We start from the raw sequence: 16,253 nt of genomic DNA, 5'->3' as shown, positions 1-16,253 counted from the left end.
ATTTAATTATAAGACAAAGCCACCCACCTTGCTTTCAGGGTCAGGAAGTATAATCGCCTCCTTGTGACGCAAGAATGACTTTAACAACATATGTTAAATGAACAATTATTTAAAATAAAAGGAAATGACCTTAAAAACAGCTGCAGTATCTCAGGCTGTAGCGCAGACAGCAGTGCAGAAAAACAGCAGTGGAACAGTGGAACGAGGGCACACGCACCATCGAGCATGCTCCTGCGATGTGCCCTTCCAAAGACAAAGAGAAAAGACTGCAAGATGTCTTGCTGGTATTTGATTTCACCAGCCTTTTTTATTTATGTTTGTTATCCTTGCTGTTTCTTCCTTTTTTTTTTTCTTTTTTCTTTTTTCTTTTTTTTTTTTTTGCTGGGGAGGGGGGAAGAGGGAACCAAATCTTAATGCCTGAAGCTGCTGTTTACTGCACAGTGGCACTGTGACATTGGATTTTTTCCAGTAAATTGTATTTTAATGAACGTTGCAAGCAGCGGAAACAGCAGAGCGAGCACATTGGCACTAAGTGCGTACCTAAGGAGAATAAAAAGAATAGAGCTTTTTGCAACAGAATCAAGCCTTTGCTCTGAAGCAGCCCGCAGTCACATGACGGTGCACGCAGCGCTCGGGGCAGCGCAGAACTGCCTGAAATGGGAACGAAATTAAGCAGGTCTGCCTCCGCCCCGCGCCAGCTCGCAGCCTGTCGACGCGCTGCCTGTCCGTATCCCTCGCAGCGCATCTGTAGAGCTATTAAATTGGATAATCCCTCTGGCCTTTGATACATTTCTGGACATGATTATTTCATTACTCGCAGTATATCAGTAGGATCATAATAAAAAGGACTTCTGACAACCTGCCAAGAGTTTTGTGGCCTTGTAAACACAAAAGTGCTCTAATAAAATTTTATTAAGTGTTAAAAAGTCATAAAAAGTGAAATAACATAAACTACAAAATTTACTGTCCTCAGCAAATGCTGAAAATATCGTCCATAGTAAAATTAAATTAGCATGTAATAGACAGAGAAGCAGAGTGGAGTGGGTTTAAAAGAGGATCCAGGAAGGGGAAGGAAAAAGAAAAAAAAAAAAAAGATGGAGGAAAAAAGAAAAGAAAAGGAAAAAAAAAAAAAAAAAAAAAAAGATTGCACTCGAGCTAAACCCGGGTCCCGGCGCCGGCTGACGGGGATCCCCGCGGGCGGGGCGCGGGCCGGGCGCCAGGCGGCGCTGTGGGAGCGGGAATGCGGCGGCCCCGCACCGCATCCGACCCCGCAGCCCCGCGGGTCGCTCCCCCACCCCAAAGCTGCTACTTACGGGGCTTTCGCGTTTTCTTGCAAATCAAGACCGAAAAAAAAAAAAAAAAGAGAGAGAGAGAGAGAGAGAGGGAGAGAGAGGGAAAAAAAAAGAAAAAGAGATGTAGAGAGCAAAACAATGCGGGGAGAGATCTGGGCTGCAGGGAGCCCGGCGGGGCGGGCAGCGGCGGAGCGGCTCCGGGAGCTGCTGGCCGCCCGTTCCGCACGGGAACGGCAGGGACAGGGACAGGGCGGGGGGCACGGCCTGCCGCAGCCCTGAGTGCCGGCGCGGGAGCCACGTAAGTTCACGCTTTCCTTTGCTACAGATGCTGCTGAAGGAGAAGGTGCGGCCGGTGGACAGGGACAGGGACAGAGCCACTCACGGCCGCTCGGCGGGGCAGGCATCCCAGACTCGCACGGTTCCCCCTCCTGCCCCCGGGCCGGGCACGGAGCCGGTAGCGGCCGTGTGCGAGAAGCGGGGCGGCACCCCCTCGGCCGGGCGGTGCGAGACTGGCTCCCTTCGGGCTGGCTCCCTTCGGGCTCCCTTCGTCCCGCAGGGCAGCCCGAGGTCCCAGGGCGCGCAGCCTCTCGCAAAGCCGCCCGCAACTTAGCCGGGGGGGGCGGGAAGGATAAAGGGAGAGTAATAAGCCAGGGGAATTGACTTCGTATTTGCGGGTAGAAAATCTGTGAAGTTTCGTTTTATTCTGGGAAAGAGGAGAACTGATTCTCATGTGGCAAGGTTGATGTTCAAGGCCAACACCCCCCTCGCAGGAGAAGTAGTGTCTGTGCCCGGCTTGTCTGTGAGCCCGGGCTGGGGCGTGCTAGAAACGAGGAGCAGGTTTGGGGCACAAACTGGCTGAAAGATCCGTAGCACAAGCAGGGACAAAAAGTTCTCTTCTCATTGAGAGGAAAGAAAATTAAAATGAGGTTATTTTTAGTTGAAAATCTAGAATTCCATAGGTAAATGGCATTTAAAATATTTTTGGATCTACACACTGCATAGTAAGCTAGGGTTAAAAAACAGAAAGCATCAGCAGCGTTATGCTCTATTTTGAGTCACGTGAACGAATGGGAAGTTGAATGTATAGCACTAAGCAGGGCTTGCTTTAGTTCAAGTGTCTTAAATTAAGTGCGGTTTCTAAAAATAGGTGATTCTGTTTGTGTACAGACTTGGCTGGACCTGTGTGCATATGCAGACCATACAGCCATAGAACATATATTTATCCATGCGCTTGCGTTCACCAGCTCTGATTTTAAAAATGAGGATATTGTGTAATTCATATAAAATCATTACTGACAAATAATAGAAATAAAATACATTTGAATAAATAGCAAGAAAAAACACTTTGCCTTCCTTCCGTCTCAGATTTTTCTATAAGGCTTCAATAATCTCACAGTAGTGGCTCCAACTAGTAAAGATCAGAGAAAATAGCACTTTTTTAGCTGCAGAAAAGTACTGCATCCCATTGTTAGTGCGTTTTGAAAAATCTGAGCCCTAAACCATCTCTGAAAATGCACAAGTTTACAATGAGACCTAAATAATGAAATTTTCAGTCTTCTGTCACCAGATATAATGTAAAGACTGCAGAAATGCAAGCAGAGTGTAGCAGCAATGTGATCAAAGCTTTGAACTTCTCTGAATTAAAAAGCCGCCGAAGCATTACAGTCCCACGTACATGTGGCTGAGGGGTGTGAATGCCTGCATCACTTTGAAGGTTTTAAATGAAACGGAGGGGTGGGGAGGCACTTTGCGTTGCCGAATGGCTCCTCAGGATTTTGGCTTTTGGGAACACTCCTAAGAACTCCCTCTTTATGCTGTGGTGTGCAGAGCCACACCAGCTTATGCTTAGATCTGCTCTGTAAGCACCCAGCCCTCCTATTCATGCTGCTCACCTACTGACCGTGTACATGTGCAGTATCCCTGTGTCTGAGCCCACTTGTTTTGTAGCATCACAAACATGAGTCAGATTACATGCTTGTGTGTGCAGGATCTGGGCAAGAAAAGCATCTATATTTCTAAATTGGGTCTTCTACTGTATGGTGGCTCTGCGCTCTGCGTGACATTACTTTGGCAGCTGAATTTTTCTATTAGCTTCACACGACGTAACGCTCCAACAGAAAAACAAGACAGGCAGCTCTGTGTTGTGTTTAAATGGGCTCGATGGCCAAGTGCCCGATGCTGCGCTCCTTTCAATGTCCCGCAGTGGGAGCTGCACCCCCAGCTCACCCAGCAGCCCCACGAGCAAAGTGCCACTGCCAGCCAGGAGGGCCCCACGGTGAGGAGGAAATTGCAGCTCCAGCAGTGCTTACAGCAGGCCGGCTGGGTGCTGGCTGGGCTCAGCAACCAGGGCTGCACATGTGTCACTTCTGCGGGGTACTTTAAGTGCTTGCAGAATTTAAAGGCACGCACCGCCCGACAGGGGCCCATCTTGCAATACATTAACCAGATCTCTCTGAGTTGATTAATGGCTTCAGGCTTTTGTTGTCAGATTTTTTTATTTTTATTATTTTTACTGTAATACAGCTGGGCCCTGTGCTACAGAAATAGATAATGGGAGAAATCTTGGCTCTCCCGAAGATGGTCAGAAAACTCATTGCTTTCACTGGAGTCACGTTTTCATTGACTGCATAGTAATATTTGGTATTAACCATATGGGAGAGATTTAATATTGGCTTTTAGAAGAAATAGAATTAGCTCCTCTACAAATGATTTGCATGGGTTGTTATCTGTTTATTTCTCCAGGTAATATAAATGGCAATGCTGAGTATAAAATAGACTAATAGCTTTAGAGCGTTTTGATTCCCTCTCAACTACACTATAGTTCAACTGAAATCTTAACTTCAAATCAACAAATTTGCATTGCTGTATGTAAGACCACCAGATCTGATCTGGACCGTGTGAGAGCATGGCAAGACATTCAAAGGCAAAAGTGGCTGTTTACATATCATGACACTTTTTAGGACCATGGAGATGTGCAATTATATGTCCAGGATGCATTAATATAAGAGGCAGTTAGTTAAGCAGGAGAGGCAGTAATAATTTGCAGCCCTCACCCTTGTACATTTAACGGTATTGGTTGGGCTTCTCCTTGATATTTTAAACAGTTGCATCATAATGGGTTTCTTAAAATCTGATTAAAACCATAACACCAGGATGTAACATCCTCCTAAAAAACAGAGGGGAGAAACTGCTGGTCTCCCAGACACTCCCACAGTCATCATTTCACAGATAGTTTTTTTCTGATCTGTTAGCCTGCCAGACAAGAATGGCATCTATCCAGTGTAAATATTACATTTTCAACATTTGGACGGTGTTTTGAGCAATATTTCTCATCCCCTGAGAACATGTTCTTTATAAATACAGCATTATCTGCAGTTCAGATTTAGATTGTGGTGGGAGGTGACTTTATAATGTGAAAGATAATTGAAGAACTCTGTATATGGGCTCGCTTACACTGGAATAAACCTTCTTCGTTTCAGTTATTTTAATTTACAGTGAAAATGACTTAAGCATTGCATCAAACACACTTTTTCTCTGGAATAGGGAGGATCCAGACATGATTTTGAAAGAATAATTCCATGTGTAGACAAGATCTGTTGCTACCGTTCAGCACTGTGCCTATCTTAAAGTGGAAAGCCACACTAGCATCTCTGGGACTTAGTATGCTCACTGGAGTAAATCCTTCACTGTGAGTATTCCAGTAATATCCCACTGACAGTGCCAGATGCTGTCAGAACTCCTCACTGGAAACAGTTATGAAAGTGAGTTGATCTACATCCACAGCAAATAGTAGATATCCTTAGAGAAAGAACTTGTCCTGAAATTCCCATCTTTGTTTTAAATCCTTCTCTTCCTCTTCAAAGGGAAGGCAACATTTTAACCAAGACCAAGTACGTTTCTTTTCACTCCTGGTTCTTTAACTAAAACCAAGTTGGCTGTTTTGCACAGACCTGTGCAGGGGAGGAGAAACTGCAGCCAACACAGCAGTTTGATCGCAAGCTTTAGACTGGTGTGGATTTATACAACTGAATTATACGCTTTGAAATTTGTGTTTACAATGAAAAAATCTGACCTATCTTTAACTACAGAAGCATTGCTTAGGACTGTTTTAATATTTACCAGATACAGCCCATTGAGCAGGAACAAACATAATCCTGAAAATGCTAGCTTCACATTTTCCTGGTTGTAGGTAATTTTCCATCCTCATAACCTGCTGTTGGGAAAGAATGTCCTTATTTCCTGGCTTTGAAGTACAGCTTCCCGCCTTCCCTTCAGCCTGTGCTTCACCATACTTTGTGCCTTGTGTTTGCTCAAACGCAATAAAATGTTATCAGCTGCAGTGTGACTCTTGTTTGCAATCCCTGCCTGCAGACACCCAAGGTGTTGTTTTGATGGTATATTAATGCCTGGGTCATGGAGCCAAAGTGGAAAAGGAGCCTAGTGCTATGAAAAAAGGAGCCCTGACTATGGAAGGAGAAAAGGAGTTGGAGATTTTCATAATGAAGAGCTGCATAAGTAAAAATATGGCTTTCAAACTGGCAGAAGTGCTTCACTACTGGCCTGAAAGAGCAAGGCGTTAGTGCGCTGGGCAGCTCCTGGTCGCAGCAGAGGCTGGCTGAGGCCCCGATGGGCAGCAAGGTTTTCTCCCTAGCCCCACCGCAGCCGCACTGAGTACCATGGCCCTGCACCAGCTCTTCCTGGTCAGAGCTTGGCCTTGAGTTTGCAGCCTTTGTAGGCGCAAAAATAACCCTGCAAATACGAAGCCTGAGTAAACTAAGGAGCTTGCAGGAAGCTCAAAATAATTGTTCTGAGAAGTGTGAACTGTGCCCATCAGATGTGTACCTTGGAGGCCTGATAACAATGCATTCAGTGCGAGGCAGTGTTAACTCTTAAATGGCAAGCCATGCCAGTACAAATAACTGGCTGAACTGTTTGTCCTGCTGGTGGAGCCAGTCCACTGAAGAGGAAATGCAAACTTCTCAAGTCTTACTCCTTGCCATTGGAAAGGGAACATCATGGTTTAGTGCCAAGGCATCTCATTCCTGTCCCTCTGTTCCCTGGAGCTGCAATGTGCACAGAGCTGAATCAGAACATCTTTGTAGTACCCCCGGAGTTTATAGGGTAAACCATAAGCACAAGGAACATGAATGAATCTACTGCTTGTATTTAACTGCATAGCCTGTTTATGCCCACATTACAATAAAGCAACAGAGAATGATGTGGAATGCTATGGGAAGATGTCTGACAACCAGTAGCAAAAGAATTGGGCCACCTGTAGGTTTGTGTGAATGAGATTCTGTGGGACAGAAACCTGCCTTGTCCTGGTCCTAGTATGCACAATGGTGAGGCCACAGCACAGATTGGTCTTCTGCCCTCAGAAGCACAGATCTGTTTGGAGCAAGAGCATTAGTTTCTTTTGTTATTGTTTGTTTGTTTTATGCTAGTGGTAACTGCAATATTTTGCCAGCAGAGTTTTGTCTGAGAAGTGAGTTTTCTTATACAGACCATACTGCCAGTCACATCAGAGTTCCTGGCAATCTAAGGCAGAAAAGAAGTTGAAAATACAAAATCCTGGTCTTTCTGGACAGCAAAGTCTCCTCTTCTTGTATCACTATGCCTACAGCAGATGAAGCTCTTTATCTCCTCCTGAAACATGGGAACTGGAGCCTCTCTGCCATCCTGTACTTCTCCCCACCTGGGGCTCTTCAGCAGCACCACTAGCACACATTCCTTCCCTGCTAAATGGTCAACACCTTCAGTCCATTAATGAGGGATATCATCTGTTTGCCTTAAAGCTCTCATCACTGCAGTGTGAGCAGAGCTGGCAAAATTCTGAACCCGGACTGGAAGGTATGTCCCTTCAGGTAGGTGCTTACACTAAAGTTTAACTGTGTGAGCAAAGTGTCATCTATTCTCCACTTGCCGTTCTTTAGCATATCCACCATGTGAAAGCCAGAGCTGTTAGATTAGAAAGAACAGCTGAAATATCTCTAATGACATCCAGTGCTGGAAAGTGCTTTGAAGTTGTATAGCCGCTCTTTCTTTTCTATGATTTCCAAATGCAGAAAGGAAGGCAGAAAAATATATATATATCAGTTAAAAGCATCAGTCTACATATTTAATTGGACAATAGTTGTGTAGGTCATTTCTTTTCTTCTTATGATTACTTAAGCCAATAGGGGAAAACAGAATCTTCTTGATGGTAATAAAACAGTCATTGCTTACTTTTGGGATCAAAACCTCTTACACATTGGCCTTACAAAGGCCAAGAGGCCAACATAGTTAGGTGTTTAAAAATTTTATTTTTATATAGTTCTGTATTACTACGGATGGTGATACCGGATGTCACATGGTTCTCTGAGAGCTTCTGAAGTGCTACCATAACTTTTCATCATTATCCATACATCAGCAACATCATCATGGCCCTAAGCCTCTGGAGTTCAAGAAGCATTTGGACAACAGTCTCAGAGATGTGGTTTGAATTTTGAGTGGTGCTGTGTGGAGCTAGGAGTTAGAATTGATGATCCTTGTAGGTCACTTCCAACTCGAGATATTCTATGATTCTATACTTTGAAATCTAACAGAATCTTGTTTATTTTAATTTATTCCCATTGCTATCATGTGGCTGTTTCCCCCGTACAGTACAGGAATAGAAGGTCTGTTTCCTCAGCTTCAGTGAATTGATTCCTCAGACCTTGCTAGTAAGCTGGGAACTGCAATTTTCTAACCTCTTTGACGAAAGCCAGTACAGCCTTTGGTGATCTGCATGGCTAGTTTTGCCATCTAGCATAAGAAAACACCATTTTGATTGAGTTTCAATTTTCTCAGCTGTGAGCATCAAGCCCCAGAACTGCAGATGCCCTTCTGAGCTGCTTGTTCTGAGCACTCACACAAGTTTCCCCCGAAAATGCCAATAGATGCTGGCACAAGATGGACCCTGCAGTTGGTGCCGTCTGTGAATACCCAGTATTGCATTCTCCAATGTACTGTGATCAGACCCTGTAAATGATATTGACTCCATAAGTACAATTTTACTGTGTTTCAGTGTGCGTTTTAGATCACAACTTACGGCCTGGAAAAGGGCAAGATTATCTGCCAAAGGCCATGTTCTGCTTTCTTGACATTAAGCAGGTTCTTCAATTGGTTGCTGTAGGAATGATATTGTGAAGTATGAGCAGACCCAGGAGATGATGAAGCCCTGGTCCTGCACTTAGTTCTACAAGCTCCAGTGAGCACAGAGAGGCTGTGTGTGGCTGCTAGTTTCCTTCAAAGGGCTGATGTAGATATCAGTACGTGCCTTGGCATGTGTTGTAGGTTAAATAGTAAGTTTTAGTTTAGCACTGAAACTACTTTGACTCTTTATTCTACTGTTGGCCCACTTTTCCCATTTCTTGTATGGATTCTAACTTATTGTATGAGACAATAGATTGGAAATCAAAGGCAGATCTGCAAGAAACTGTATAGTAGACGAGTAAGAGCTACAAATCTCATCTGCTATTCTGCCCAATGACCCAGAGAAGAGAAAGAAAATAGAATTGCTGACACTTGTATGCCCACATAAAAATATTAGATGAGAAAGCTTCTTATGAATATTTTGTGTTAAAATCCCCTCCTGATAATAGTTTGCATTTTACTTTTGTTCTTTTATATGACTTCAATACATCCAAACCATTTTCATTCATTGTTAAAGAGATATTTCCTTTTATGATTACACCTAGGTACAACAAAATTAAAGCTTTCTGGAATACAATTACCTGGAAAAGGGAATTGTGATACAGTTTTAAGCACTGATCATCTGACTGACATCTCTGGCATGTTGAAATAATTGCAAATAAAGGTAATTGCTACATAATTGCCTGCTTTGGCAGGGGGGTTGGTCTCGATGATCTCTAGAGGTCCCTTTCAACCCCTACAGTTCTGTGATTCTGTGATTGTTTGAGCAGTGAAGGAATTGCCATTTTATATATGACTACATTACAGTGTTTAGATAGATTACCTGATACAGGTCAGTAAAGTGGGACCAGTTAACTTTTGACTGTCTTAAAAAGGCCTCAGAAAACATCACTCTCCTCATCAAATACCCACTGAAAGGACATCTCCCTGTAATATGTTGAAATAAAGAATAGGTTTAGGTGGGTTCTAGTTGTCTCTGGTGACCAATGGAACGTCACATGAAGTGACTTTATATTAGTCGATTTTATTGGTAGCTTGTTGAAAATTTTGTCAGCCATAGTAGAATACTGACATGGGAGATTTTGGTGCAAAGCCATAGAAAACAGACCTTACTATTGATGATTATCTGCATTTCATTAGCAAAGAGGGGATACTGCAATGGAAAGGACCAGGAGGAAACTTCAGTAGTTTCCTTAAGTTCTTTTCTGGATGACTGTTGCTAGAGATAGTGTGATCACGGGGAAATTCTACCCGATTACCACTTTAACCTAAATTCTCTTTACATATCTGTAAATATATATCCAAATATTCAGCAGTGTATGATGTTAGCTGTGTTCTGGAACTAAATTTTACCTCTTTATGAAAGACTTCAGTGATACAGCATTGCTACCAGAGTTGGGCAAAATGTTTCCACCAAGTATTCTATTTATCCAGAAATTTACATAAACAAATATGTATATTTTAATTCCCAAAATGAAATAAAATATTGTGGGTTTTTTTTTTCTGTAAACACCTTTCCTAAATATTCTGCTCTTCTTGTTCTCTTTTTTTGCCTTTACATTTCATCCTAATGGGTCAATACATTTTTAATTGTGCAGCATCTCTGAATATCTAGTATTGATTTCAGTGTTTGCAGTGTGTAGCTGGAGTCAGATTTGCTTGTGCTAGTTTCTGAGAATTGAGGTAGAGATTATTTCCTCTGAGTGTTCCATTTGTAGTGAGTCTGCATCACTCCGGTCCTGTGATGAAGTTGTTCCTCTGTTGCACTGTCCCATCAAATTGGGTTAATGCACTGTAGCCCATGGCCACCCTGCTCCAGGAGTAACATTTTGAAATGAGAGGCCCTGACAGTTCCGAGAGGGGGATGAAATCCCATCACAGAAAGGAGCTCTTCTTTACTCATTCCCATTAAGTTGCCCAGCTCATTGAGGACAGCAGTTCACTGCATGCACACATCTGGCCCAGCCTCTCTACATGTAACATCATTCATCACGATCTGTCATGTTAACCTCCCTGCCCACACTGCCCCAGCATGCTGCAGAAAATTTTCCTCTCTCAGCACCTTACATTTCACTCTCTTGTAGGCATCCTTTGTTCGCTCCAACAACAAAATGGTACCATTCAGGAGCTGTAGCAACATAATTGGTAGTGGCACAGCATGCTCCTTTGGTCATCGACAGGTCTGCAAGTGCACAGTCATGCTAGGATGCCCGCAAAGTCATGCACTGCTCCAAAAATATAAAAGGAGGAGGGAAGGGAAGTAAATTAATACTTTCATCATCCTTTTTAGCCTATTGACTTTAAGATCTCCATGAACGTGCTATGAGAAACCAGTCTGCAGAATGATAAACTGAGACAGAGTATGACCTTGCCTTTACATGGCAGTCAGCAGTGAAACTCAAATTTTCTTCTCTGTAAGTCCACTGCAGTCAGGTATGGCAGCTTCCAGAAATGGCACTCTCTTCATGCTGATTAAATACCAAACTTTTTATCTGGTGTTTGCCGGTAAAAAATATAGGGAATCTGGGACAAATTAATGAATCTGAAAACTAACAAAGTAGGAAAAATATTGGTTATTTATTGATTAGTCCAGCAATGTGCTAAGAATTATTAAGTCTCTGGATTGTAGGAGCAAAAAGCATAATTACGTTTTATATAGTTACTGTGAACCCTGGTGGCCCAAAACACTATTTCTGCTCTTTGAATACAATCTGAGAATTTTCTGTGTCATATTCCAACCCTGCCAGCCACGTAGCTCAGTTCATTGCAAGTTTATGATTCCTGAAACCGGAATTAGATGGAGGTGTTGAGCTGTTTGTGAAAGGGAGGCTGTGAGGACAGCGCCTCCCAGGTACAACCACCAGGCAGCCCGTGCCATTGTTAATAAGTTCTCTTGATCTTGCTTTGCCACTTCACAAAATGCAGCAATCCCTGACATGCCATCAGTATCTCACACAGATTGGTTATCTGATGCGGGCTATGCCTCCATGTGTAGCACAGTTATGTCTGGCTGCTGCTCAAAGGCTGGTATTTTAATTTTGATTTTTATTTCATTTTCTTCTGCTGAAGGATCTGACATAGGCAATTTGCAGCCAAGTTTCCATTGCTCATACTTAGCTCATACTTACGGAGGAAGAAGCTGCTTGCTCACGTACTGTTTCGTGAGCAGGCAGGTATGGGGAATTTGAAGTTCTTGGAGACCCATTTTACATTTTTTCTTTTTTTCCCCAGAGCCTACTCTTCGCCTCTGTCTTCTGCAGCACGTCTACCACCTTTTCTGCTGTCTGTTCTAGATGGCTGCATTAGGCTGTCTTTCTCCAAACAAAAGTATTTTATTTTGCTTCTTAATTTTCTCCATCGCATCCTGTCTGTCTTCTGAGTCATTTCAACTCTCTTATCTATCAGGCTCAAAACCTTGGCACTGTCGTTAGGTATTTGCTTTCCTTTGCCAGTTTGTAGTCTCTTGCTCAGTATTACAGATGACTTTTCTGTAGTACATCTATTTTTTATCCCCTTCTGTACCTCTTCTTCTCTCTGTCCTGTTATTTACGGCAAGTTTGTGTTGTTTTGGGGTTTTTTTTGTCTTTCAATAGCAGTCTGCTAATCACTTGGATCACTTTTGGACTTGGGCAAATTGCAATTAACTCAATAAGCTGTCAAAGTTTACTGAAACAACACCAGCCAATTCTGCCAGCATTGCACTGCAGATTAACACAACATTGGTTAATTCACAAGTACCAAATTCACCAACAGACTTCAAAAGAAGGATTATTTGGTAAGGACCCAATTCTTTCCTTGACATGCAACAGCAATTGTAGTACTGTGCCCTGAATATCTTGCTGCTGGCCTGTAATAGTCTGCAAGACATAACTGCGATGAAATGTGGCTCCTTCCAAGACATTTTATGCTTGTCAGGTTGGCAACAAATTTGTGCTGATTGTAAGACTTGTCTGAGTCACTAAGCATCGCAGGCCTGTTTCTGTTTACCTTGCCAACCCATTTGCAGACAGCTGTTCTCCAGCAGGAGACAATGTTAAAACAAACACGCACATGGAAATTGTCCGTAATAATTAAAATCCCAAGGCAGCAAGTCCCTTAAATACGTGCTTAACTTTGTGTACTTAGGTGACTGGTCTAAAGCATCTTCTGAAACACCTTCAGCAGTAATCAGACTTATTAAAATGTCCTTAAGCTGATAAAAGAGTAAAAAAAAGTAATTATTTTTGTGTTCCATGTGTATGTCATTTGGTAATGCCCACATGGCTGCAGAGTGGGCAGTTTTTGCAGCTGTCTTACAGTTTCTTTCATACTTTTGACTACTCTCTCCTACTGATTCTTTGACAGTACTTCTGCCTGCCAAATTCTCAATTTGCTGATAGTTCATCTTTTCCTTATATCTTCTATTTTTTTTATAAAAGGACACTTTATTTGCTTTAATAAAATTGTTTGTACATCTTAAATTTGTACTCAAGGTTCTATAACTGATCCACTTTATAGGAATAAATGTGTTTATTGGATGTTTTTTGTTATTACCATCTTGGTCATTACCACCAGTACTTAGAAGATGGCTTTCCCGGTATTTTGTTGGTATCCATTACAAGAGTAAGATTTTTTATGTACAGAAATAGGAGTAGATATCTGTAGCAACTAATTAATCTTGGGGAAGATCTAGCCATTAGATGGATTATAAATCCCGGTGTAATAAAAGGTCTTAATTAAGAGACATGACTTATTAAGTGGATATAGCCAGTCATGGACTCAAACATTTTTTTCAGAGAACCCGTAGCACACCTTTTTAGAATCGTAGAATTGTAGAATTGTTTGAATTGGAAGGGATTCTTAGAGGCCATCCAGTCCAAGTCCCCTAAAATGAACAGGGCCACCTACAGCTCCATCAGGTTGCTCAGAGCCCTGTCCAGCCTGGCCTTGAATGTCACCATGGAGAGGACAGCCACCACCTCTCTGGGCAACCTGTTCCAATGTCTCACTGCCTTCATTGTGGAAAAAATAAACAAACAAATAAATAAATAACATATATCCAATCCAAATTATAGTTTTAGGAATAGAGTTCCCTAAGACAAAGAGTTGTAGGACTCTGGCCTGCCTTTACTGGAAGGCTCTTCTGGCCATTACTGCTCTGTCTCTAAGTTTAGCTCAAACTCAAAATTAAAAAGAAAGCAGGTATGATTCTCATGTTGATTTTAGTTGTTTTTCTACCATGCTTCGTTCTTATTCTGAGTGGTAAGGAATGTATATGCTGAAAATTATGCTTCTAGCATTCAAGTGTTGACAACTTCCTCCTCGCAAAGCTTGCTTCAGACAGCTGTGTGTCAGCCAAAACCTCCTGCCTGGTCCTTGGCTCCCACGCAAGTAGAGAAGGGCTGAGCTGCTCCCTTCCTCCACTCACAAAGCTCCCAACCTACCAAAATGGTATGAGGATGTACCAAGGAGGGAGTCTCAGTACCACACTGTGTATCTCTAAGGAGAAATTATCCATGTCACCAAAAAACAGAAAAAAGGCTGTGCGATGGTTACTGCCAAGTGCCATTAACCTGCTATCCACAAAAAATCTACACCATGGCATGACAGCAAATCAATATTTCTGTGTATGATGAAGCATAGTGGAGCCATCTGCTCTCAATGTGTGGCCTGTGTCTCAGGCTGCAGGAGCATCTGAGAAACTTGTTGCACATTTCTGAATGTCACATCTCTGCAGATGTTGCCATCTGCATAGTAGTGTGGTGCTCTGCATCTTACGTACCGTGGCATTTGCAGATTCTTAATCTCTTTAATGGGTGTTTTTAATCATGCTGGTTGTCAGTTGCGACCACCACTTCTCCCTTCGTGATTGGGTGGCACAAGATATTAATGTTGGCAGTTCATCCATTGCTGCAGCAACTTTCAGAGGACCTCAGCCACCTGAAACATTGCTGTCTGAAAAAGAAATAGATATACGTTGTTCCAAATGCGTCACTCCAGAAGGGGCCACAGTAGGGACAGGGCACACTTACCCCAATTCCCACAGCTCCTGGCTGTCCTGCTGTGCACGGGGTGGGTTCTTCTTTTTGCTTGAAGGCAGTCTCTAAGAGGAATGTAGGGGAAATTACCAGATTGGAGAGCTGAGCAACAGCTAAGAAACTGAAATACTGAATTTCATTGTTGTGGATGATGTTCCCACACAAAGCCTCATAAAAATCAAACTCCAGGCATTAGGAACTCTTAGCCAGCACTTATAAGACATCACAGATGCTTATTATCATGTCCACATTGTAGAGTTTTTGATAATCTATAATGTAGCATAGATGTAGTCACAGAGACTTTCCTTACCTGCATTTATCATTCTGGAAAGATCACGGCTATTAATCACAGATAAGAGCACAGCCTATTGTGTCCCTGACAATTAGGGCTCTCTGCGAGCAGAGCAGACACAAATGCCAAGCTGAACAAAATGTAAGATCTCTTTACAGGCTTTTTGCAGAAAATCCTGTACACACTGTAAGTACAAACTTGAATTTTTGTAGTGTTCTGCAAGTGGATCATAAACAGCTCTAAATGCCCTGACCTTGGGCAGGGACAGCAGGGCACAGATCTGCTTCTAGCAGTCGCAAAGATACATTGCAACTTTAAATGAGCTTGGGAGGTTGCTTTGTTTTTGGGAGTTCGGGGGAAGGAAGCTGATGGTCATCTCGGCAGTGCAGGCTGGAACATGTAGGAGCTTATTCCTGCAGGCTGGAAGCCCGATCAGAAGATCCCACTGCAGAGATGAAGGGAACAGCTCCTGAAGCTGAGCAAGAAACCTCGCTTCAGGCCAACAGACTTTACAAAGTTTGTAACAGTTGGCTCTTCTATGCTGGAATAAGGCCAAGTCAGCAACAGAAGGAAAAACAAAAAAAGAAAAAAAAAAAAAAAAAGAGAGAAATAAAAAGGATAAACCTTTGTAAAGTGTGAGTGAAAAAGGGAGAGAAGCCGTAGCAAAAAGAGCAAAGGGAACAAACCAGTGAATGTATGGATCAAGGTCTGACTGGAATTCTGAAGGTCGTGCTGTGACCCCTCTAAGTGGCTGGAGGACAGCAGAGGCATCCATTCAGGTCTCACTTGGTTCAAATGTGAGACCCTTCTGCAGGGCTGTGCTGTCTGCCTGTCCCCTTTTATCTTTAGGTTTAACAAAATGAGCTAAGAAGCCTTTCAGCACAAAGGAGTGGTTGAAACTTTCCCTTGAAAATGTCTCATTGTGACAAAGAAGCATGAACTGAACATCTAATCAGAAAGTTCCCAGCCATCAGAACCTGCCTTTTTAAACCTGAGTGAGAGCAAACCTTTCAGCATTTGGGTATGCATGTTACAATTTAAACTTCACTTTGCCTAGGTAAATGCTACCAAATAGAATCATTGTCAGAACACGGTGTGTTATCTATCTGTTACATAAATAAAGTTGCCTAGGAAAGTGTCTGAATCTTCATCTGGCTTTGCTAGCTTCTGAAGTTCTAAGGTAGTTCAAAAAATACATTGAGTTCCCTGAAAGAACAGACTTTTTTCTGAAGTTCATTTTGTCTATTCCTCGTCCTGCACTCTTGCACACTGTGGTGGGAAGATATCTAGTCATCTCTGAAACAGTAAATAAAACAGTAAAGCATTAATGCAGCTTTGGGGTACCCAGGACTCCGTCAGATCTGTTCCCCTCAGCTTCCCCTCTGAGAGAATGTGAGGGCAAAGGAGAAGTTGGAGGAACCCAAGCACATCTGGGGCTCACCTGAAGGAGGACTGGGCACAGCAGGCTCTCCTGAGTCT

The 16,253-nt window shown here is 42.8% G+C and overlaps 1 long non-coding RNA gene across 4 annotated transcripts in view; it reads left to right on the top strand.

Annotated features, from left to right (window-relative positions):
• The window catches only part of LOC128077190 (uncharacterized), a 382,865-nt gene that overhangs the window by 256,763 nt on the left and 109,849 nt on the right, over window positions 1–16,253 (top strand). The window contains exon 1 of one of the 4 annotated variants that reach the window (XR_008204872.1): window positions 1,300–1,590. The exons of the other annotated variants lie outside the window; for them this stretch is intronic. This is a non-coding gene — a long non-coding RNA (uncharacterized LOC128077190). Of the gene's footprint in view, window positions 1–1,299; window positions 1,591–16,253 lie in introns of those variants that run through there. 4 annotated transcript variants of the gene reach the window in all.

Source organism: Tympanuchus pallidicinctus, unplaced genomic scaffold (assembly GCF_026119805.1).
Source record: "Tympanuchus pallidicinctus isolate F22 unplaced genomic scaffold, pur_lepc_1.0 scaffold15, whole genome shotgun sequence".
NCBI classification, from domain to species: domain Eukaryota; kingdom Metazoa; phylum Chordata; class Aves; order Galliformes; family Phasianidae; genus Tympanuchus; species Tympanuchus pallidicinctus.
The sequence above is the reverse complement of the archived record's forward strand: the minus strand, read 5'-3'. Positions and strand labels throughout refer to the sequence as shown.